Genomic DNA, 24690 nt, shown 5'->3' with positions numbered 1-24690 from the left:
AGTTGTTGTTTTTCTATTCAGAATATGTACTTAGTTACATTGTTCTGTACATTGATTTCTTATTTATGGTAATCTCCCATTGTAGTATTGATTTATTAAGCCCAAAAAGCTTATTTCCAACCACAAGCATTTTTGTTGGGGGGTAAATTTGGCTGTCATGGAGCCAGCCTCTCTGTTTCGCAAATGATTAATATGATCAGCCACCAACTGAGGGGCTGAAGATAGCGATCCACTCAGAGGCATATCGGAAGAAAGGCCTGGTGAGCTAATTTTCAAACATCAGCTATTCAAAACCCTGTGGAGCACAGTTCCACTGTGATACGCGTGGGTGGCCCTGAGTTAGAATCCACTTGACAGTAACTGATTGTCTTTTGAGATCCCCAAACCCATTGACATCACAGTGACTCCAACTCATAGCAACCCACTCACTCGCTGCCATTGAGTTGGGGCGGATCACAGCTGCCCTACAGAACAGAGCAGGGCTGTTCCTGCAGGGTTACGAGACTGGTACACTTTTCAGGTGTAGAAAGCATCATCCTTAAAAATAAATAAATACATAAAAATAATGATTATGAAACAAACAAAAAAGAGCTGATACCAAGGGCTCAAGTAGAATGCAAATGTTTTGAGAATGATGCGGGTAACACATGCACAAATGTGCTTGACACAATGGATGGATGGATGGATTGTGACAAGAGTTGTACGAACCCCCAATAAAATGATTTTTAAAAATAATTTAAAAAAAGAAAGCCTCTTGAAGGTGAACAAGCGGCCATCTAGCTCAGAAGCAAATAAGCCCACATGGAAGAAGCACACCGGCCAGTGCGATCACGAGGTGCCCAAGGGACCAGGTATAAGGCATCATGCAAAAAAAAAAAAAGATGTAAGTGTGTGTATGTATGTGTATATATGTGTATATGTATATATGTATGTATATATATGTATATATATATCATATTAAATGAAGGGGGAAGTGCAGAGTGGAGACCCAAGGCCCAAGTGTCGACCAATGGAGATCCCCTCATAGAGGGGTTTAGGAGAGGAGATGGGTTAATTAGGGTGTGAGGTAGTATCGATGAAGAACACAGCTTTCCCCCGGATCCTGGATGCTTCCTCCCCCCAACTACCATGATCCGAATTCTACCTTGCAGGGCTGGATAGGACAGAGGCTGTACACTGGTGCATATGAGGGTTGGAGGTACAGGGAATCCAGGGTGGATGATACCTTCAGGACCAAGGGTGTGAGGGACGATGCTGGGAGAGTGGAGGGTGAGTGGGTTGGAAAGGGGGAACTGATTACAAGGATTCACATGTGACCTCTTCCCTGGGAGAGGGACAGCAGAGAAGGGGGGAAGGGAGACTCCGGATAGGGCAAGATATGACAAAACAACGATGTATAAATTACCAAGGGCATATGAGGGAGGGGGGAATGGAGAGGGAGGAGGGGAAAAAAAAGAGGACCTGATGCAAGGGGCTTAAGTGGAGAGCAAATGCCTTGAGAATGATTGGGGCAGGGAATGTATGGATGTGCTTTATACAATTGATGTATGTATATGTATGGATTGTGGTAAGAGTTGTATGAGTCCCTAATAAAATGTAAAAGAAGAAAAGAGGAAAAATAAATAAATAAAAATCACTAAAAAAAAAAAGAAAAAAGAAAGCCTCCCCTTTCTCCCGCACGCATAGTGACATAGTTAGGCATTTACTCCTTTGCCTGATTCCCGTCAACATTAATGGGTTGGGCTATTGAGAGTTTTGTCTATGACCAGAGAGCAGAGAAAAAATAACAAATGCATATGAACAATCATTGAATAATTAGAATTAAAAACCAACTGATAAATGGATAAAAGGAAATCGTTCCCGAAGCAGCAGCACCCCACCGTGGAACAGATCCAACAACCTGGTCTTCGTGGAAGAGCTTTAGGACATATCTGTTGCATTATAGGACTTCCATCGAATCCAATAATCTCCGGGGGTAGCTTTTGCTTTTTTGTTTAGTGTGTGGCCCTGGCAGGTGGTAGTTTAAATGTGCCTATGTTTCATGCTGTAAAAAAAAGATTTACAAAAACAATTCTTCCAGCATGATAAAGAGGAAAGCATGTGGTAGTAAGTTACTGTCCAACTGATGCCCTGAATGGGGCAAACAGTTGGTGTGATTGATTGCTTACTGAAAGGTGGGTGGTTCCAGTCCACTCCAAGGCCCTTGAGAAGAAAGGTGGGGAACCATTTCCCGCTAGAATAGGGAAATTGAACTAGCTGAGTATTTATTCAAAAATATTTTTAGGCAATGCTACACGTGGGAAATTCTATCTACTCTCAAAATGGATAAACGTTAAAATTTTGAAGTTTCAAATATTCAATTTTATCACTATACGTATGCACTGACAGTACATATATACAGCCATAAGTACATCAACTTCTTGAATATTTCCTAATATTACGGCTTTATGGTCTTTCAAAGACAGAAATGCATCTTTCCCTCATTGTATCCTCTCCCCTCCAGCACACAGATAAGCCTTTGAGACATCCATTGGACTAAGTACAGAGCACGTGTCAGCTTCCTGTTTTGGGTTTTTTTTTTTTTTTCACAAACAAGAAAAGACCAGCAGAGCATGAGCAAAGAACCAAACCCAAGTGCATCCTCTGATGCTTGTTTCCCAAGTATATAGAAACCCTGGCAGGAAACCACAGCTACATCCTTTGCACCACTGGAGAACAATCTTCTGAATTGTCACAGCCTAGAATAGTTACATTGACATCACGCAGATGCTTGCGATAACGTGCCCTCATACCATGGGCACATTTGAAACATTTTAGCAAGCATTCTCAAGGACAAACTCTCAAGGTCAAACAGTGGTCATGACAGGTCCAGCTGAATGACATATTTCTTGTTGCTGGGTGCCTCCTCCTCTATTTTTAACTCAGATGTAGAAAAACATGATAAATGAAAAGAACTTGAAGTTAAAACTACTCATCTGATCCAGATATGTAAAAATATCCAACTGACCAAAGGGGCATTGTTCTCTAAACAAAAAGCGCGAAGTACTTATCCACCCACCCCCTTTCTATTCAAAATGACTGTCGACTTAAATTCTTGTAGCTATGAAGTGTAGAGACTCCATTTTGCCCATTCTCACATATTCGCTCATTCCGGATGCACAGCAACACATGTTTCAAATTTGCCATAGGAGCTCGGCTAATACATTTTATCAATGAAGGGACTTTCCACTGAAGAGCTTCTCACCTTCCAGGAAGTACAAAGAAAAACTGATGGCACAAGACCAGGGCTTTCAAGGACTTCGACTTCAATGGGGATTACAGACACAGATGTTCATTTAACACAGATGTCAGAAGCACAGAACTTTGTGTAGTTCTCTTGCCGGCCGGCCTTGCATAGTACCTAAGCTACCTGCCTGTGGGACGTTTGTTTAATGTGTGTATCGGTGGTGCTGGGAAGGCAGAGATAAGAACCATCTCTCTGTAGCTTCTGAAAGGCTACAGAGACATGGGATGGAAAAAACTGGGCCTGAGGATGAATACTAAAAGAAAAAACGTGGCCGGGGGAGGAGCGGAACAGCTAGGAGTCATCTGAGGTATTTCTAGACTCACCGTCTCATTTCTAGAGAAAACCTGAGATGACTGTGTATCACTTAACAGCTCGTGACATCTGTGCACCGAGTTCCTACTTGCCTTATGTGGCTAAAATCTAAACTATATTTCACTTAATAGTTTCCATCAAATGGACTTGTATACACTGGAAAGTATTAGCTTAGCCCTCGGGAAGAACAGAGGGAGGGCGCTGGTGGGAGACCTGGATTCCATTTTTCGGCTAGTGCATCCCAAGAAAGCCACCAGCACAGTGTCCATGGTGCCTTGTGTGTTGCTTTGGTGATTAACAGTTTGGACCAAGGCAAACTAGGACGAAAGGGTGGGGGATCTATTTCAGAAAATCACCAGTGACAACCTGATGGATCACAAACCACAACTGATCATAGGGACGGCTCAGGATCAGACAGTGCCTTGTTCCACTGTGAATGGAGCCCGACTTGTTGGGGCAGCTAACAGCAAGACAGAAAGTACTGTGCGACCATAGGCTTGATATGCTAGTTATGTGCTTTTCATATCATGCTGCTAACTGCAACGTTGATGGTTTGATCTCACCAGGTGTTCTTTGGGAGCAAGACGACACTTTCTGTTCCCTTAAAGAATAACAGCCTCAGAAACATGATGCAGGATCATTTCAGTCGGAACTGACCCCAAGGTTGTGGGTTTTGAGGTTGGTTGTTTTTTTTCACAAAGATATCATCAAATTTATTCATAAACTACTCCTTCTGTTAAAATAGCACATAGCTATTAAATTAAGAATTAAATCTGTATATTTCCCCAAACCATTTCACATGCTGCTGACTGAAATCCACTGCACTATGAGCAGTGTGCTGTGTCACGGGACCAAATCCCAGGACACAGCATATGGGCTTTGAGGATCGACAAGGCGGTAAGACAGTCAAGATGAATGAAAGGGGTTTAGAAGTCACTCTGAAGTCTGTAGGTGGCTTATGTCAACTGCTTAGTGAGGTGGCTCTTATGGGGTCCCTTCCGTTGATGCCAATTCATGGTGGCCCTATGTGATGAGAGTAGAACTTGTCTGGGTATTTTCTGGGTTGTCAACTACAGAATAAGATCACCAGGCTGTCTCCAGGTACACCTCTGGGAGGGTACAAACCACCGTTTCAGTTAGCAGCTAACTGCTTCACTGTTTGCCCCACTCAGGTTCCTGGTGCTTATGGAGAAATTAAACCGATGAAAAATAAGGTAGAAAGTAGGGTTTTCAAAAGCAGTTTGGGAACTTGCCCTTCCCAAACAAAGGGAGACAGATGTCTCCATACCCTGCCAAGTGCCATGAGTTTCATTAGATTGCTCTGAGAAAGAACTTGTGTGAAGGGGCCTCCAGGAGACCTCAATGCTGTGGAGTGGGTTCTGACTCTGGACAATCTGATGAGCTAGGAGCAGAACGGCTCCTGAGCGCTTGGGGACTGTAATTTCTTTTATGAGAGAAGACAGCTTTGTCTTTGTCCAGTGGAGCAGTGGGTGGGTGTGAACCATAGATCTTGTGTTGCGGTGAGCAGTCCAATGCCCACTCACAGATCACCTTGATTTCAGTCTTCAATTTGTAACCATGATACTGTGCAGTAAACTACAATGAGGCACAGGTCAACGTCCATAAGGGGATGAGTGCCTATCAGTCACGGAAATACTATTTCTATAAATAGTTTCTAAGTCCAAAGTCCACAGGTGGACCTAGTAGGTAGGGCTAAACAAAGTCACATGCTTGCTTTTTCTTGTTATGCGTGTGTGCACATGTGCGTGCGTGTGTGTGTGTGTACACGTAACTGTCAATAGTATTTGGTCTTTCTTTAGAGAAACAAAGAAATGTTGTTTGCTGAACACATGTGTATCCTGTAACCTGCATATTTTCATATAAATTAATACTTTTGCATTTTATCTCCTGTACAGTGATTTGTGGAGTTTAAGGTAAATACCTGCCCTTTAATTCACCCTGCTTCTTTCAAACAGACATCACTAATTTAGACATTTTTGTATTTTGTTATAAACAACACGAAATGAAATCCAAGACAGAAGAAACCAGTGAATAAACACTGCCTTTTCCTCATTTTGACCCAGTGCTAATAGTTTCTTTGGAATCAGCAGCACAACATTTCAGGGTAGCTTAGTGTAACACACAATTAAAATACCAGCCATGTGCTTTGGAGGGGGATGAATCTAACGTTGCATTCCATCTCAATCTATTAGTATCTGTGAGACTGCGGACATATCATCTGTGTTTTCACATTTCCAAAATGGGGAAAATAATAATGCAAACTCTATACCTTTGCTAACTGAACTATCGGTTCAGCATGATGAAGTTTTCGAGAAATTGGAGTTCTTTACTCAGGTTTGCAGTCTATCCATTTCCTTATTTTGCAGGTAGCCGTATAAAGATAAATGTAACAGGGTGGCCTTAGGCCCTAGAACCAAAATGCCTGAGTGGCTCAGTTTGCTCTCTTGCTTCTTCTTTATCCCATTCTACTGCCTCTCCCCTCAGGAGTTTCTTTATCCCATTCTACTCCCATGATATGCCTTCCCACCTATCATGCACTCCACAAGAGACCTGTCTTCCTCGTTTCTACTCTGCTCCTGCTTTCTATGCTACATTGAAGACGAAGGTGCACCTGACTCAAGACATGGTCATTTTCAATTGCTTCATATGCATGTGAAAGTTGACCATTGAATAAGGAAGACCAAAGAGGAATTAATGCACTTGAATTGGGGCATTGGATAACAACATTGAAAGTATCATAGACTGCTAAAAGGACAAACAGATCTGTCTTGGAAGAAGTACAGATGGAGTGCTCTTTAGTGACAAGGATGGTGAGACTTTGTCTTACATACTGTGGACATATTGTCAGGAGAGACCAGTCCCTGCAGAAGGACATCACGTTTGGCAAAGCGGAGGGGCAGCAACAAAGAGAAAGGCCCTTAAAGAGAGGGATTGACCGGAAGGTGCAGTGTTTCCTTCTGTTGTGCACAGGGTCACTATGGACCAGAACCAACTTGATGGACCTAACAGCATCAACTACTGCTTTCTAGGTAGCAAGGCAAGGAGACTTCTCACCTAAAAGACAAAAATATAAGATAGGATTCCAGAGACATGAATTACCATTTGAACTTCTAGGGGAAAAGTGGTAAGAACTACTTTTGAAGGGATCAAGTGTCAGACAACTAAGATCCAGAACAAAACCTACCCAGTGTGAATGCAGGGTGGGCATGGAGTAGAGACCCATCTGTAGACAATTGGACACCCCCTCACAGAGTGGTCACAGGGAAGAGATGAGCCAGTCAGGGTGCAGTATAGCACCGATGAAACACACAACTTTCCGCTAGTTCTTTGGTGCTTCCTTCCCCCCACTATCATGACCTCAGTTCTACCTTACAAATCAGATTAGACCAGAGCATGCACACTGCTACAGATAAGAGCCTGCAACACAGGGAATCCAGGATAGATAACCCCCTCGGGGCCAACAATGAGGATAGAGATACCAGGAGGATTAGGGGAGGGTAGAGGGAGAAACCGGGAATCGACCACAGGATCAACCTATACCTCACTCCCAGGGAGACGAATAATGGAAAAGTGGTGAGGGGCGATGGAGGATGATATAAGAAATGAAAATAATAATCTATGACTTATTAAGGGCTCATGAGGGAAGGCGGGTAGGGGAGGGAGGGGGAAGAAATGGGGAGTTGATATCAGGGGTCCAAGTGGGAAGAGAAAACTTTTAAAATGATGATGGCGGCATGTGTGAAAATGTGCTTGACACACTGGATGAATGTATGGATTGTAATAAGAGATGCAAGAGCCCCAATAAAAGTACGTAAAAGAAGAAAATCTGCATTTAAAAAAAAGGAACTACTTTGGTTGCTGGTGTTATTGTTAGGTGTCTTTGATTCATCTTTGACCTATGTGGCTCCATGCACAACAGAAGGAAACCCTGCCCGGCACTTCACCATCCTCACAACTGTCCCCATGCCGGAGCCCATTGCTGCAGCCACTGTGTCAGTGCATCTCAATCAGGCCTTTCCGTGTTTTCGTCACCCTTCCACTTTACTGAACATAATGTCCTTCTCTAGGGTCTAGTCCCTCCTGACACTATGTCCAGAGCACGTAAGTCTAAGTCTTGCCACCCTCCCCTCGAAGAAGTCCTCTGACCGTACTTGTCCAATACAGAACATTTTCTCCTTTTGGCAGTCCATGGTACTTTTCAGTACTCTTCTCCAGCACCACCATTCAAAGGCATTGACTCTTCTTTGGTCTTCCTTGTTCAATGCACAATTTTCTCAGGCATATGATGGAATGGAGACGACCAGGATTTGGGTCAGGAGACTTTAGTCCTCAGAGTAACATCCTTGCTCTTCAACACTCTAAAGAGGCCCTTGTGTAGCAGGTTTATCTAACGCAACAAGTCCTTTGATCTCTTGACTGCTGCTTCCGTGGGCATTGAGAGCATTGATTATGGATCCAAGTAAGACAAAATCCTTAACAATTTCAATCTTTTCTCCATCATGGTTTCACCTATTGATCCAGTTCTGAGGATCCTGGTCTTTATATTGAGTTGGAATCCACCTGAAGGCTACAATCCTTCATCTTCATCTGCAAGCGCTTCAATTCCTCCTCACGTTCAGCAAGCAAGCTTGTGGTTTCTGCAAACCACAGGCTGTTAATAAGCCTTCCTCCAATCTTGATGCCACACTCTTCTTCATGTAGAGTATTTCACAGCGCAGCTAATGAAAGCATCTAGGTAGGTTCCACTCCCTGGAATAAGTATATTGTCCAAGACCGATCTAATTGAAGATCTCCAAGGTTGGAGGCGGTTCCTAAGAGTCTAAGCAATCATATCTATATCTTTCACCTGCACTAAGCACACCAGTAAATAATGATAAAAGTTCATAAGAGCAAATGATTAAAAGAATAGCTTGGAGCAGTTTCCTCTAAGATAATTTATACTCACACTGATGCTACTGGCATTTGGAGAGTAATGCCATCTCACTTGCCTTTGGAAGTGCTTGCTTAAGAAGAAAACAGACAAGGAAAATTACATTGAGGTTCTGGTAGTCATGGGGGAAGTAAGGTCTTTTGAGTCCATGGATCTAACACTGCGAGGATGAAACTTAACTCTTAATCTGCTCCATCTCTGTCACTTTTGCTACTGCTTGTTTCTTTGTTAGCATTAAAGCAGGATAGAGATCAAAACACATGCCCCTATATTAATATCCTTAACAACATTAAAGAATTTCAGTGTGGGAATGGCTTCCTCTCATTTTTCTGTTGGCTTGGCTGGGAGGAAGGAACCCAGGTGTGGTGAACAGGTGGTGAAGCTGTGAGGAGAAAGGGAAATTACGCTGAATTGCTGGCACCTAACATCATTAACAACAGGAAGGAAAGGAGGTACACGGCTGCTGGCTTGGGGCGGAGAAGAGACCCCGGTGCAAAGCTACTTGGGGAATTTCCCGAGATTAGGTTGGGGAACGATACACCCTAGCTCTGCTGGAACCATGTTTGACAAGAAATTAATCTGGGAATAACTTGACAGCTCGGTCTGTTTTATTTAACTGAATTCCTGGCACCTAGACAGTATCTAATATATATGCTATGTGTTCAATATAGATTGCGTAAATAAATCAAGACACCCACCTTCCTTCAATCAGGGGCTCTCCTTTAATCTCCAATTTCACACGTGGTGCCTGATGTCCTCAATACGTCTTATTTCCTGACTGAGGGAGGCGATCTTTCATTTAATTTGCAAAGCAGGGGTAACTGCTGTCTACCCAAAATCAAGTTCAATTCAGGTTATTCACTTTGCCATTTCTCTCAGAAACATAATTGTCCCCACTTCAAAGTGACAAAGCCCTGGGGGTCACCTTTGAGAAATCCACTAGTAGAGCTTTAAGCAGCCAAGCCACCCCAAGGAGATTCTTCTGCACAAGAAAAACATGGAAGCTACAGTGTAACTAATGTTTGTCACTGAAAACTCTTAAGGAAAAAGGGGTAACTTATCCCTCAGTGCTTTCATGCCTCCAGTACTTTATACATTCTGCACACAATTCAGGCAACAGGGTACTTGGACGCTAAGACCTCATCGTCTGAAGAAGTGGCACCTTCTGCGAAGACGGCACCCAGAGTCCACGTGGCCCCGTGTCCTCCGTTGGCTTCCACCGGTACTATTCTCAGTCCTGTCTTCTTAGATTGAAGTCGCTGAAGTGCTGGCTCTTAAGGATTAGTAATTCGATGGGAGGATGTTTTTAGAAGGAAAGTAGGAGGCACGATACGGGGGTGGAAATGCTGTGAAGTGTGCATGAGGAAGGAACGTGGCAGCAAAAGTTGAGTGAGAGAGAGAGAAACTCAGAGTAATTAAGGCCTCTTCCACTACGGAAGAGCTCCGAGTTTTCCATCTTGTTGTTTCAAAAGGGCATTTGTCTTTATTTGCAGCACGGCTAAATCAACCGTGACACAGCCACTTCCTCTCCAGCCATCCTCGCAGAGCAGCTCCGTCCACACGCTGGAGCGTTCAGGCCGATGCGCTTCAGAGAGGGGGTGAGCGCACCGTGGACGTCCATCATTCAATGGGCATTTCCCAGCTGTACAAACACAGCCACCAGAGGGGGTGGGGGACAGGCGACGGGGCAGGGAGTCCATACTATAACTACCCTTTTATACAAACTCCTAGGCCTACCAAATGGCATGTGCGACCACTGGAGACATGAGGATACCTTTTGTGCTTTTAGGAGGCTATGTAAATTTGCCGTCCAGAAGATAAAGGTGGTGGTTAGTTGCTATCGAGTTCATTCTGACTCACAGCGACCCCGTGTGTTTCAGATGGGAACTGCGCTGCATATGATTCTCAAGGCGGAAGCAGCGTCAGGCCTGTCTTCTGTGCCGCTTCTGGTGGATTCGAACCTCCAGCCTTTCTGCTGGCAGTCAAGGACTTAACCATTGCACCACCAAGGGGCTACTTCCGATAAAGAACGGACTCATTAAAAATTCAGAAGCAAGCCTGTATCTGCTTCTACTCGTTGATCTACAAAGCAAACGACGGGAATTCATTGTTGTTCAAACTGATGACGTTGGGGGCCCATGTGCTACAGTAAAACAGCAAGCAACGAGCAAACAAAGAACTCGGTTATTCTCTTCCTAACAGACCGGGTCAGCTCCATTGACAGTCATGGGACTGTCACGGAATCTAAATATGTTGATAGAAATGTTCTGATGCTCCCTAGGGGGGAGAGAACTGCATTCCTGTCTCTGGGCTTTCGAATGGAGAGGTTGTTTGAGCAGATCCATGGCGCTTGGGAGCCCAGCCTTCACAGACTCATACAGGTTCCAGCACGGGTGCCAGGAACATGATTCAGTGCAGCTGCTGCCTGCAGGCGACCGGTAGGAAGCCTCAACATCACAATGTGAAGACACAGTAGGGAGCAATGGGGACTTCAGTCCACTGGAGCACAGAAGGTGCTTGGGTTCCTCCCTGCAGAATTTGGGTTTCGTAGCCAGGGTTTCTTTCTTTCTTTATCTTTTTTTTTTTTTTGGTAACAACCCTTCTTGATTTTGAATATTGGTTTAATTAAAAACAAATACCCTGCAGGCGAAATAAACCTCGGTCTTCCTGCTGGTTGCACAGGCTGCCACTGTTACATCTCGGCTCTGGCACAGCCGTCCTCAAACCTGAGGCCTGAAGGGGTTAACTGGAGTGTGACAGGTCCTGAGAAACCTTCCCCCATGCTGGAGAGAATCACTGCTAGTCCTGACCAGGGCACTGACCTTGACACCGATACCCTGAGAGACTTCTGCTCTCTGACTGCTCTGCGAACATGTTCAATGGGAGCACAAGAACAATCCTCTACGCCTGTTTCTCATCAGCCAGTTGTATGTGTCAGGGGGTTCTGGTGACACTGTAACTGATGAGAGTTCTTGTAAGGGTTAACATTTCTACTCCCATCATTTTACTTGAATCTTTCCTGAATAAATAAAGTATGCAAGGATTCCAAGAGAGGTGTGCTGAGAGAATAATATAAAGAAAACAATGACAACCACCAAAGCCATCAGCCCACCCGGGGGCTGCTTCAGATACAAGAACAGGTCTGTCAAACATGCAAGAAGCAAGCCAGGCTAAGAGCAACAAACTTACTGCCACAGAGTCAATTCTGACTCATAGTAACCTCTACAGGAAGCAACAGAACTGCCCCCTTGGCTTTTTTAATATCTACAGGAGCAGAAAGCCTCATCTTTCTCCGGCAGAGCAACCAGTAGGTTTGACCTGCCTACTGTGTGGTTAGCGGCCCATCGTATAATCCACTATAGCACCCGGGTTCTGTAAAACAAAGAAAGCGCTATAGAATATAAGTATAATATGCTTTAAATCTGTGTGTGTAAGAAAAAAAGTTAGAAACCGACCTTACCAATTATAGAGCACTTAGCAGTGTCAAGCCAGGGTTTGAGAAACAAAATTAGGGCACGGGACTAAGCATTCCAGAACGATGTAACAGCAGAGCCATCCAACAAAGTGGAACCCATGAGGAACCAAATCTCTTTTGCATTTTTGGAAACATTTTCTATTTTTTAATGAATGCTGTACGTATACTTTTGTATCATGTTTATATCTGTTTACTCAAAACAAAAAAAAAGCAAACAAGCTCCCTGTCAACAAGTTTATGCATAACAGGGCAGAAAGGAAGAAAAAAAAACTCCCACGTTCCATTCAGGAACTTTTTAGCTGTCCTACACAGACGTACTTCAGAATAATAACTCGGAGGCAATGTGAAATTCTGAATCTTGATGATATTCAGCGTATTGCACCTATGAAGGCTGACACATTGAAACAGGCTATTACATTTTCGAAAGACTGTCAATAAGAACTGGAACCAAAAAAAGATGCTCTGATTACTTACACTTCCTTCCCTTCCTCAAGCATTTCACTTAACCAAAGTTTTATGTTGTAAAGAAACAGAGCTGTCTCTCAGAGACACCGTGTGGTGATTTAAGTTTTAGCCTATTGGGAAATCAGCATCCCTGGAAAATCCATCCAGAATCTGTCCACACAAAACTCCTCGATGATCCTCCCTAAATCAGATCTCCAACTTTAATGGACGATTTGCAATTCATGCTTTAACAAGGATTCTCTGGAACTCCTCCTTCAGAACATTATCAGATGCAAATGCGTTAAGGCGCACTGGACCTCTGTCTAGCAGAACCTCGGCGAATTAGCAATGACACTTAGGTCCTGGGGGAAGCTCCTGATTTTGTGGGGGCTTTCTCCTCCTGTCACCCATTCTTTTCAGGATTTGCTTGCTCCCGGCAAGTGCCACAAGGATGTGGATAGGGATGAAAGCAATATTCCTAAGGATGATTTGGGAATCCACTCGGTTTAGGATCCAATCACTAGAATTTAGAAACCAAACTTAGTATGTTGGGCCCAGAAACACTCTTGCCTCAGAATACACAGCTGCTCCTCAGTTCTCTGCCACCACAGCCTCTTGGGTCTGTCGCTGCACTGACTCTCAGTTTTGGAGGAAGGGGCCTATAACTCACTGGATTACCCTCCCCCCATCCACTCAGGGGTTCCCAGCCTTCTCTTAGGTCCTGCCCCTCCTCCCCTCCAGAGAATGAGTGGTGTGTTGCAAAGTGGAGCCCTGGATGAATTTCAGCTCAAACAGGGATGGAGGGCAAGTTCTGTAACTTATCCCCGGTTCATTAGTAACCTTTTCATTTCCTTGTAAATTGAAGCATCAGCCAGTGATGTCTACACCTGGCTACTAGAATTGTTCTGGGAATTTTACAAAAAATACAGATTGCTAAGTCCCACCACCAGATTCTGATTATAAAGTCTGTAAGGGGTCACTCTCTAGCCTAGGGTTAGTTATATAGACTGGTAATAATAATTTGGGCCACAAATTATCCTACTGGTCTTAAATTAAACTGATGATATAATTTCAGCATGAGCAATTGATAAAATAGTTACCAACTCCAACCAAAACGCTATGAAAATTATTCTCATCCACACTCAAGATCATCAGTAATCTAAATTGAATACATGCGCTCCCCTTCTTATAATTCAATAAATGAGTTTTATGTTTCAAAAGAAATGTTATAATAATGCTTCTCTATATGCTTATAATAAATATTTCTATTATTCCTGACTTGACTTCTGCACAAGACCATTAGATTATCACTAATTTAAACACACGGATGTGGGGAAGATGGTGAGAGAGGAATTAAAAATGTTTATCTAAAGAGAGGTGAATATTCACATTTGATTGCACTCAAAATCAACTGCTGACGAGTCGATATTTTTAATGAGCACTGCTCTCGTTAAAGTCACAGCTTTTAAAAAACCTTCTCTATTATGACATTTTTTTCATTCCAGAGACAGACAGCAAGAACTCAAAAGCCCACCAAAATAAGGTGCCGGAAATACAAACAACAATATGCGCTTTTCTTTTTTGTCTTTGGAATAACAATAAGGTTATGAAAAAACATTAGTGCTAATTATGAGAAATGGCTACACGTATGTTTATATAAAAATTACAAATAAGTGGGAAAAAAAGATAGTCATAAAAAAACTGAAAAAAGGAAAGCAGATATATCCAAGAGCAGAAGTCATTCTTCGAGAAAAAAAGACTCTCACTGAAGAGACGGGTTTGCCGAATTGAGGACAATCACTTCCTCACCCTTGCGCCTGGTGCCAATGACTGCAGTTGTGTTCTGAGAATTGAGATGCTCATGCGGCAATGTGGTGCGTCGTGTAATTTCAGTAGTTCAACCATCAAATTTAATGGAAAGAGGGTCCAGTCAGTAAATAACAGCAAAAGAAAATTTAAAATATGGCAGAGAGTAGCAAGTTTATGATGAGAGAGCGCCTCTCTCAGCGTCTCCCCGCATAGCGTGTTTACATTAGTGATAATTTAATGGTCTGGTGCAGAAGTCTAGATTTCCTTAAAATGGCAGTCTTCGGAAAAGGACTCCGGAGATCAGCGACCCACGAGAACTGTTTCAGCCTCACTAGACATCCTGCTGCACTGAGCTCCGGCTAACGTGGGATCTTAAATACAACTCCGAATCTCCCACCACACCCACTCTCCACCCTCTCCTTCTATGCCACCTCTCCTTCCCCGTTGCCCACCTGGAGCCCATCCGTCTTCCTAAGCGAGCTCAAGTTCCACCTTCTCCTTGAAGGCTTTCTGGACTAAGCTCGTCCTCCAGTCTCCCTCTGCTCTGATTTTCCTGCCACCTAACTGGTAAGTGATAGCGTCTTGTCTGTCTTAATAAGCTTCTGTTCAGTAGGTCCTGTATAGGTTCAAATAGCAAATCGTGAACAGCTCTGATACTTCTTTGTATCCCTTGGGCTTTGGGGCACACGGTACACAGTCAGGTAACCATTTTACATCATATTCCAATATATATCTCCATATAAATATGATGTTTTAAAAGTCCCGTGAATAATATTTACTTTTCCATTTTGTTCTACTTTTTGAGGAAAAGAAATTACAGTCAGATCTACCAAGATGACTTCACAATAGATTGTGCCCTGTGCTTTGAGATGCCCAGTTCTAGAAGGGTGGTTATTGATTACTTATTGAGATTATCAATTTTTTTCTCATATGAAAATAATTGTACATTTTAGATATGACTTTTGAGGTTCTCTTCGGCCCATGCTTCTGGGTTGTTTGCTCATGAGTTTTTAATACCACCAACCACCATCATTTGGGACAATTGCATAATTGAAATATCAATCTTTTGGCCCCGAATACTTTTGTAACACAAAATAAGTTATCCTGCCTTACAACAGAATCCATTTCTAGAAGATGCAAATTCCCATTGGCTCACTATTCCTTCCATCTGTATAGTATGAGAGTGGTGGTAGATATTTCATGGGTGAAGAAATCGAAGCACCTGGGTTATGACTTTCCCAGGGATATTCCTCTCTTCTAAGTCAACGAGGGTAAATTAGGGGAGTTGTGGAGTTGTCCAGCAAGTGTGCCACTGCTAACTGCCACGCCTTCAGTTCAAACTCACCAGCTGCGCAGAGGGACAAAGATGAGGCAATCTGCCTACGTGAAAAGTTATAGCCTCAGGAACAGTTTGTGCGGCTGGTCTGAATGGGAACAGACTTGATGGTGGCGAGTTGTGTTTTGGTTTTAGGTCACGGTAAATTAAGGTACATGTGTTTGATGAAGGAAGGCTGAAGAAGAATTGTTGCGTGTGAATTGTGGGACCTTATCTTACATACTTTGGACATGTTCTCAGGAGAGGCCAGTCCCTGGAGAAGGGCAGCGAAGGCGAGGAAGGCCCTCGACAAGATGGACTGACACACTGGCTGCATCAATGGTGCAGGCCAGGGTGGCCTTTCATGATGCTGTGCAGGGGTCGGAACGTACTTGATGGCACCTAACAACACCAACAATGGTTTCTGGCTAGTTGAGGATATAAAATCAAGAAATAGCAACAGCATAGAGCCTGCATAGGAAGACATTTGTGTAATTCCTCTGATTTAATGGCGGACTGACCAGATAAATAAGAAGCCCTGCTGGACTTTGGTTTGGGGATGGATCCTGCTTGCTCCTCCGTCCTCATCCTCCCATCTTTACCTGTGCATATATTGTGTTTGAGAGAACACCAAGAGGGATTTGTTTTCCTAGGACATTTGCACATGTTGTTTCTTTTATGGGACGCCTTCCCCTCTCTTCCTCACCAAGGAGGATCTTCCCCTCCTCAGGGAATCTCTGGAAATCTCTCCTTGCCCAATTCTGGGGGACGAGGAAAGGGTGTACTGCCTTCCCTCGCACCAGCTGCTCACCCTGAAGAGCGCTTGCTAGCCCTGTGAGGCTGCATCTCCTTCGCCCTTTTCTTCCACAGTGGAGGGCCCTATCTACGTCAGGAAAAATACATGTTGAATGTCTGAATGGACCAGTGAATGGACAAGTAAATAAATGAAAGGAGCCACAAAGAGCAGCTATACCAGTGATGGAAAAGATTGAGCTGTGTTCTGACTCTGATGCCAGCGTGTTGTGATTTGTGTGTGTGTGTGTGTGTGTGTGATTCTTTGATTGATTTTTAGTGCTTGCCAATAGGCTGCAGATTTTGTGACTGGAAATTCAAACAGTGAAGTCTGGCTGTATCTAAATATACTCTTGCAAGTAATAGTAATCTGTGGCATAATCAAGGAAGTGGCACAGGGATAAATAAATGTATTGGCAAGTGTTTTGAGACAATTAAAGAAACCCCACAAATTTCATCTCATTAGAACCCACCCCACCCACCAACTGAGACTTATTTGATTCATTTAGTGCTTCGGCTCTCCACTTCCTATATGAAACAGATGCAACTGCTATTTTGTCTTAAGCATGTCCTTAAAAGTCTGGTGAGTGATTAGGAGAAGCCTCACCACTTATTCCACTAATTCCCTTTCAATAGCACCTTACTTTAAAAGCATTCAAAAGAAGACCGAAAGCTCACCGTACACGAGTCCCTCTGTTGCTAAAATAAATCTGTATGATCTGACATCTAGACTAGCAATGGAAATTACTACCTATGTCCACTTGGTTTATGAGTGAACATCCTATCCTCCTCACCCAAGGAGGGCAAACTTGGAAAATCTTCAGGCTTCTATTTCGAAAGGACATTACAGCATTCAAAATCCTGCAGCTAGCAACAGAGAGATCCACCACCCCTTCCCCCCACCACATGCTGTGGCTTCATGTATTTGTATTCTCACAGTTGTTACTTAGGGTAGATCAGTGGGGGGGGAGGAGAGGGTAGGGGGCAGAGGACGGGGTTGGAAGGGGGAGTTTATAACCAGAGGATAAGCACATTGGGTAGACATACACTGACAGTATGATTAAGGAAAAATATGCAGCAGCACCAACAGGAACAACAAAAGTCCATGCAAGAGATGTGTAAATATTTCATGATGCTGAGCCTTAATCAGCTCTCTCCAAATCTTGCTTGGGCTGTAAACAGTTTGGTTTCTTCCAGTGCCACCATGACCCAGATTCCTTGCCAAACCAAAATGAGAACCATGGACCGACCAATGGTGTTTAACAAACGTGTTGTGTGTTGTGCACAAGATGAGATGAAGCATGTTCCAGGATGGCTGTCCCTCGGGGAAGAAGATGCCATACTCAAGGTGGTTGCTTCCTAGGGGACACCTCACTGCTCAGGTCTTCTCTGTGCCTCCCCCCAGTCCCCCCCACCCCCGCAACCTTTTCATTTTCCTTCTTCCCTCTGCTGCTTTGTGGCCATTCTCATCATCTTAACCTTGAACTGCCTCCACCCTCAGCACACACTTCTCACAATCCCTCTCCAGGCCCTCTAAACTGATTGGTGGATTTGCTGTCTGAACCATCACGGAAAATGCACTTTTCAATGCCCATTGAGTATCCTTTTCTTTCGACCCTCTTTCCCAGCCCATTGTTGCGTCTGAAATTTTCCCTATGGCATTTCCCTCTGCCAGGAGAGCAGGAAGATCTGCTGTGTGTAGACAATCCCCTTCAGCCCTTCGCATAAATAAATAAATAATGAAATAAATAAATAAATAGATAATAAGACAGGTATATATATATATATATATATATATCCCTCTCTAAAGAACATTTATAGTCTGTAGTCTCTACCCTGATTTAATGTGGTTCCAAAGTTCACCTCTAGACACTGAACAGGTCTCTACAGTGATTTCCCCTGATCAACCTCTGCCCGCCCTTCCTCTTCTCTCTCCTCCTACCGCAAGAAAAACTACATGTGACCATACATAGATGCATGTCTATATGTATGTGCGGGCATCACCTACATATAGATATACACATCAGACCTGCATAGGTATGATGGCTATAGTGTTTTGACCTTATGGGAAAGAAGCCTAGACAAATGAAAATGCCTGGGAAGTATTCATTCTCTCTCTCTCTCTCTCTCAACACACACACACACACACACACACAGGTACACACACACGCATCTCTATTCGAATATGCACAGAGTATGCAGACCCTATTATAAATGCTAAACTCCAGCCCAAGAACATGAGGCGTCTTCTCCAGCCTTACCTTCAAAGCCAGGTCCTAAGGGAGCGATGACCTTGCAGAGAAATCCATACCTGGGCAGGAGAGGGCCCTTCCTGGAGTGCAGCATGGGATGGGGACGGCAGCAACAGGCAAAGGATCAGCCAGCAAAATGTGGGACTGGTGGGACTAGATCCACGCCCCAGCAGCGCGGGGCACACACCGCACACTTCTGTCCCTCGGGGTTGGCCGCTGAGCAGAGGCGGTTTGGAAAGCGGGGGGCGTGTGTGTCGGTGTGTGGGGGGGGGGTGTCCGTCTTCGGCCGCGTCCGTCGGTCGCCTACCTGCTCTCACGGGGCTCTCCCCAGCGTGGCGGGGCCACTGCCTGCGCGGTGGCGGGGTCGTCCCGTCTCAGTTCCCCAGCCGGGGCTCTGGGCCGAGGGGACTGTGCAGGGCTGAGGCGGCTCCAGGCGCGGCGCGGAGAGCGGGGCGCCCCTCCGCAGAGGGCAGCCGCCGGCGGCGGGCACGCGGCCAATTTGGAGGCGCAAGTCCACGAGCCCGTCTGCCCACCGAGGCGGCGCTGCGCGGCCAGGCAGCGGCAGTGGCGGCGGCGGCGGCGGCGGCCGTGGCAGGACGCCGAGCTCCGCCCCCACGAGTCCAGGCCCCGCCCCGGCCCCGCCCCCGGCCCAGGCCCCGCCCGCGCGGTCCCTGGGGAAGCGAGGCGGCGGCGGCTGCTGGGCGCCTGGCCCGGGAGGGAGCAGGGCAGCTCGGGCAGGTTGGGCTTCCGCTGCAGGGAGGCCGGGGCCAGGAGGAAAGTTGAGCAGGGGATTCGGGAGAGGGCAGGGTGGCCACGGGCTACGCGGCACGGATCCCGGCTTCTCCCCACAGGCTCCCAAGCCCTGGGCAGCGACGACTCCTGCAGACGGTCTCTTCTCGTACAGCCACCTGCAAGGGAGGATCTGGAAGCCGGGAGACCACCTGGCGTTTCATGTGCGTTGTGAAATGTACCCTGGCCTGAGCATTTGGAGTTGGCATTCCTGATCGAGTGAGGGCCCCCACGCACCCCTCGAGCCGCCCCGGTTGCCCCTAGGCAGGGGTGGCTCTGGCAGCCTTCTGGCCGCCCAGGAACGCCAGCAAACTGAATGGCTGTGTAGTAAGCTCAGCTGCTGGCGACAGTGCAGAGTGAGACAATACAAAGAACTGCTACTCGCCGAGTAGACTGGCAGGCACGCTGCAAAATGCCATCTTTGCAGTTGCTCTCCGATGCTCAAAACCCCACAAGATAGGTATAGTTCTTCACTGACCAAGGAAGTTGGGACAGAGACGTCCAGGAGTTAAGGGCCTAGTCGCAAGGCACCCAGTAACCCTAGGATTCAAAGCAGTCCAAAATAGTAGTCTTTAAAATAGCACACGGGACACACGTGGAGGATCTTGGTAAGATGTGAATTCTGGTGTCCTAGGTGTGGCCTGGGCCTCGGGACCTGCATTTCTAACTAGCTTACAGATGCTACGTGATGCTGCCCGCCGAAGGACCAAACTTGTTAAATCACTAGACCGGGGCTTTGAAATCAATTTCTTCTTACATACCAGTGTCATCTATGAATAGTGACCTCCTAAAGATGAGTTAAGAAGAATTCTGAGGCCGTGTCGTGTCTTAGCTCTTGGTCAAAGAACACGAAAATGTATTAGGTGTTGAGGAAGGAAGGTTGTGACATGGATGTTGGGTGGCCACCCAGTTTGTTAGATTTTGGCTCAATTTAGCCTTTCTTTCCTTTCAGTTCTCTGCTTCATCAAAGAAAACAAAACAAAAACAAACTGAAAATGTTACACCTGCTATGTGTAAGGCACAAAACACTTCAGAAAGTGCTCATGTGAGGCATTTCAATTTGTCTTCTAACAGCACCGGAAGCCGAGTGTGATCTCCACTTGACAGGACAAGACACTGAGGTTGAGTGTTTTTCCTAAAATTGAAAATTTAGTATGCAGGTGGTAGGTTTAGATTGTGTTGGAGCTCTAATTTAAGATGTTTGTGTGTGTGTGTGTGTGTTGTATTTTGTTTTTATTCCACTGTATGTCTTCTGTTGCTGCTGTAAAAAACGGCCACAAACACAGTAGCTTAATCTAATACAATTTTATTATCTTACAGTCTTCGAGGTTAGATGTCTGAAGGTGGGGTGTGTGGTGCTACAATCATAGGATCTATGCATACAGTTTTCAGTGGCTTCTTCCTCGAAAGTAGGCAGCTGATTTTTCTTCATGGTTCTGAGCTTAGTCTGGAAGCTCTGCAGAAAGCTGTTCACTTTGGGTGACCTTGCTGACACTTGAAATACCAGTGGGCTAGCTTCCAGCATCACAGCAACACACACATGGAGGTAAAGAAGGGGGCAGCGAATGACAGCAGGGTCTTCAATTAGATGGATTGACAGAGTGGCTTACAACAATAGGCTCAAGCATATGAACAATTGTGAGGCTGGCTCAGGACCAGGCCGTGTTTTGGTCTGTTTTGCATACAGGGTTGCTATGGGTTGGAACGGACTCCATGGCCCCTAACAACATCACTGGCAAGTGCACGTTCCTTTTGGAGGCTCCGAGGGAAGCCTCTGTTTCATGCTATTCCAGCTATACTTTGGGACTTGTTTCTGCATCTCTGCAACCTCTATTTTCATCATCGCAACTCCCCCTTCTCTGAGTCTGTTCTCTCCTCCTCTTTATAAAGACCCTTATGATCACATTGAACCCACTCAGATAATCCAGGATTATCTGCTCAGGTCAAGCTCCTTAACTTCTCACAGTCACGGGTTGTAGGAAGTAGGATGTGGACATCTTTCTAGGGCGTTATTCTGCCTGCCACCACCACCACCGTGTGTTGTACTCAGCCTGTGGTTCGACTGTACGACACTCATCCTTCTCTTCTATTGGATTTCTCAGTCTGCTGAGAAGTTCTCTCAACCAAGAAGGTATTTAAGAGGCAGAAATAGAACATGTACCCTTGCAAGTAACACCCCAAGGCTCAAGGGTACATAGAATGATGAGCTGCTTATTGCTGTGGTCAACACTGAGACAATCCTTCATGGCCCTCTTTGGCAATGCAGAATTTTTCAGAATTTCAGTTCATAAAGCTACACTGTTCCAAAATAAATAAGTCAATTAGAAACTTATGTAAAGTTGAGTCCAGTCCTAATATTCAAACACATTGAGAGTTTTCAGAAATGTTTGTAAGCATTAAACCAGTATGTGACACTAAAACAATAAATTTAGTTTATTGTACATGTTTCATGCCCAGGTTATTTATAAAATGCTCTGACATATAGACGTTTATCATTTCATTGAGAGACACAGAATGTATAAAAATTGGGGGGAAAAGACTAAATGGAGGAAACAATAGAAGTCTTGTGTGCAGGATCAATCACCAAGCGTATTAGACAAAAGTAAAAATTTTATTTTAAACTTTGGCTTATCAAGGGGAAATGCAGACAAAACCGGAAAGGTAGGTTGGAAGCTTGTTTTGTCAACGATAATAAATGTCAAGCTAATGAGTTTAGACTTAATCCTCAACAGTAACAACAATAATAGTACCTTGTACCTGATTTTTATGTATCGGGAAAAACTTGCCAAGCACCCTTGACTAGCAATCCTTGCAGAGAGTATGAACAAACTCCAGTTCTCTGTGTCTGTCTCACACATACCACGCCATATCACATCACACCACACAGAAAGGGAAATATGAGCATTTATCAGAGATTTTCTTGACCGCAGTATAAAAGAATCCCTTTGTCCATTCACCTGTCATATTTTCTGTGTGCCTTACACTGCTTTATGTTTCTCTATGGGGCTTACTGTACTTACTCTATTTACAGTTTGACTGCACTGCATATCCTATATACTTGATTCAGCACATGTTTGTTTATTACATCTCTGCCTTCTGTGTGGGCAGGGACTTGGGTTCTTTTGCTCATTGCTACAGCCCTGTCAGTGGAGACCGTCCAAATCTTATTAAGTGTTCAGTAAATGTTTGCCAAGTGAATCCTTATCTCCATTCTACAAATCAGAGATCAAGATGTAAGGTGTTTGAGTGACCTTCACAATGTCCTTAAATTTAACAAGCTGTTAACTGGATTTACTAACACTAAAGTCTAATATTCAACCCAGTGCTTTTTTGATACTATTTTTCCTTTCTGAACGAATGCTATTAAGGGCAATGTAACTGAGAGGAATTACTGAAACCCAAATGAAGGCTTAACATATAGCAGGACAAGAGGAAAGTCAAAGGAAATAGAGGAAAGAAGTAGGAGGCAAGGGCATTTATAGAGGTCTAAATACAGGCATGTACATATGTAAATATATATATGATGGGGAAATAGATCTATGTGCATATATTTATAGGTTTAATATAAAGGTAGACGATGGACATTGGACCTCCACTCAAGTACTCCCTCAATGCAAGAACACTTCATTCTATTGAATTGGAATTCCGTGATGCTCACCTTCCAGACAGGATCCCTGAAAATAAAGTGGGTGGGTAAGCAAACATGGTGAAGAAAGACGATGGTACCAGCTATCGAAAGATATAGCATCTGGGATTTTAAAGGCTTGAAGGTAAATAAGAGGCCATCTAGCTGAGAAGCAACAAAGCCCACATGGAAGAAGCACACCAGCCTGTGTGATCATGAGGTGTCAAAGGGATTGGTTATCAGGCATCAAAGAACAAAAAATAATATCATTGTGAATGATATGATTTGGTATGAGGGTTGCATATTGGGGACCCAAAGCCCATCTGTAGGTAACTGGACATCCCCTTAGAGAAGGGTCACGGGGAGGAGACGAGCCAGTCAGGGTGCAGTGTAGCACCAATGAAACATACACCTTTCCTTTAGTTCTTTCTAGTTCTTAAATGCTCCCACCACCACCACCCCACACACTGTTATGATCCCATTTCTACCTTACAAATCTGGTTAGAACAGAGGATGTACACTGAAGATAGGAATTGGAAACACAGGGCTGATACGAAGGGCTCAAGTAGAAAGCAAATGTTTTGAGAATGATGATGGCAACAAATGCACAAATGTGCTTGACACAATGGATGTATGCATGGATTGTGATGACTTGTACGAGTCCCCAATATATTACAGTGTAGAACCATTCCATAGGTCTTTCTTGTCTACCACCTTGATGGAAATAGACTGCCAGTACTTTCTTCTGAGGTGCTGCTTGGTGGGCTTTACCTACCAACATTTAGGTTAGTGGTTGATCGCAAACTTTGTACAACTTAGATGTTTTTTCTTCACTCTAAGAATTTGACACAAGACTATTCCCTAAATGTCACATCTTTCCTAAAAACGTCATCAGTTTGGCTGGATTGGCAAAAACGTTGGCAGGACACTGACCAACGGTGGATTCTGGAGAGCTGCCATCAGTTCTACATTATTTGGCACTGGGTAAGACTGTAAGTTGCTTTGCAATTGTTTTTAAGTTAATTCACGTGTGCGTGCCTTGCCACCTTGAATTAAGGGCTCTTTAGGCTCAGGGACCATGATTTTATTTCTTTTCTATTCTGCACTCTTTCCAGGGCTGAGCTCTAAATACACTTGTCATTGTAAGGTTACAAAATGGCTGTCATCTTTTCAAAAATCATATCATTACAGAAGAAAAGAGTTTCTGTGGGATAAAGAACTTCTGTTTTTCTTTTCCCACAAGGCACAATGTCCAGAACCTACTCCTCTGTCACGGGCCCAAATCCTGGAAGACTGAGGTAGACGTCGGATTATTTTTATTTCCTTTCTGCTTCCTCCTTCCCTCCCTTTTATTCTTTCTTCTCCTTTATTTCTTCTTCTCTCTCTCCTCATCTCTTTCCTTCTTTTTCTCACTGATGCCTTCCTATCTCCTATCTCTACTTTCCTTCTTCCAGCTAAGTACTCTTTCCTAGCATTGTTTTTGATCCAATTTAGTGTTTCATTGTATATCTAAACAATCCCTTGTCTTGAAGGTTTAGGATGACCTGAAATACTTTTAAGCTAGGATTTTTCAACTCATTTTGAAAAGAGATCTTCAGATAACTAATTGTTTTACCAGCCATATCTCTTAATGATTCCAA

Source organism: Tenrec ecaudatus, chromosome 3 (assembly GCF_050624435.1).
Source record: "Tenrec ecaudatus isolate mTenEca1 chromosome 3, mTenEca1.hap1, whole genome shotgun sequence".
NCBI lineage: Eukaryota > Metazoa > Chordata > Mammalia > Afrosoricida > Tenrecidae > Tenrec > Tenrec ecaudatus.
Note: the sequence above shows the minus strand (reverse complement) of the source record.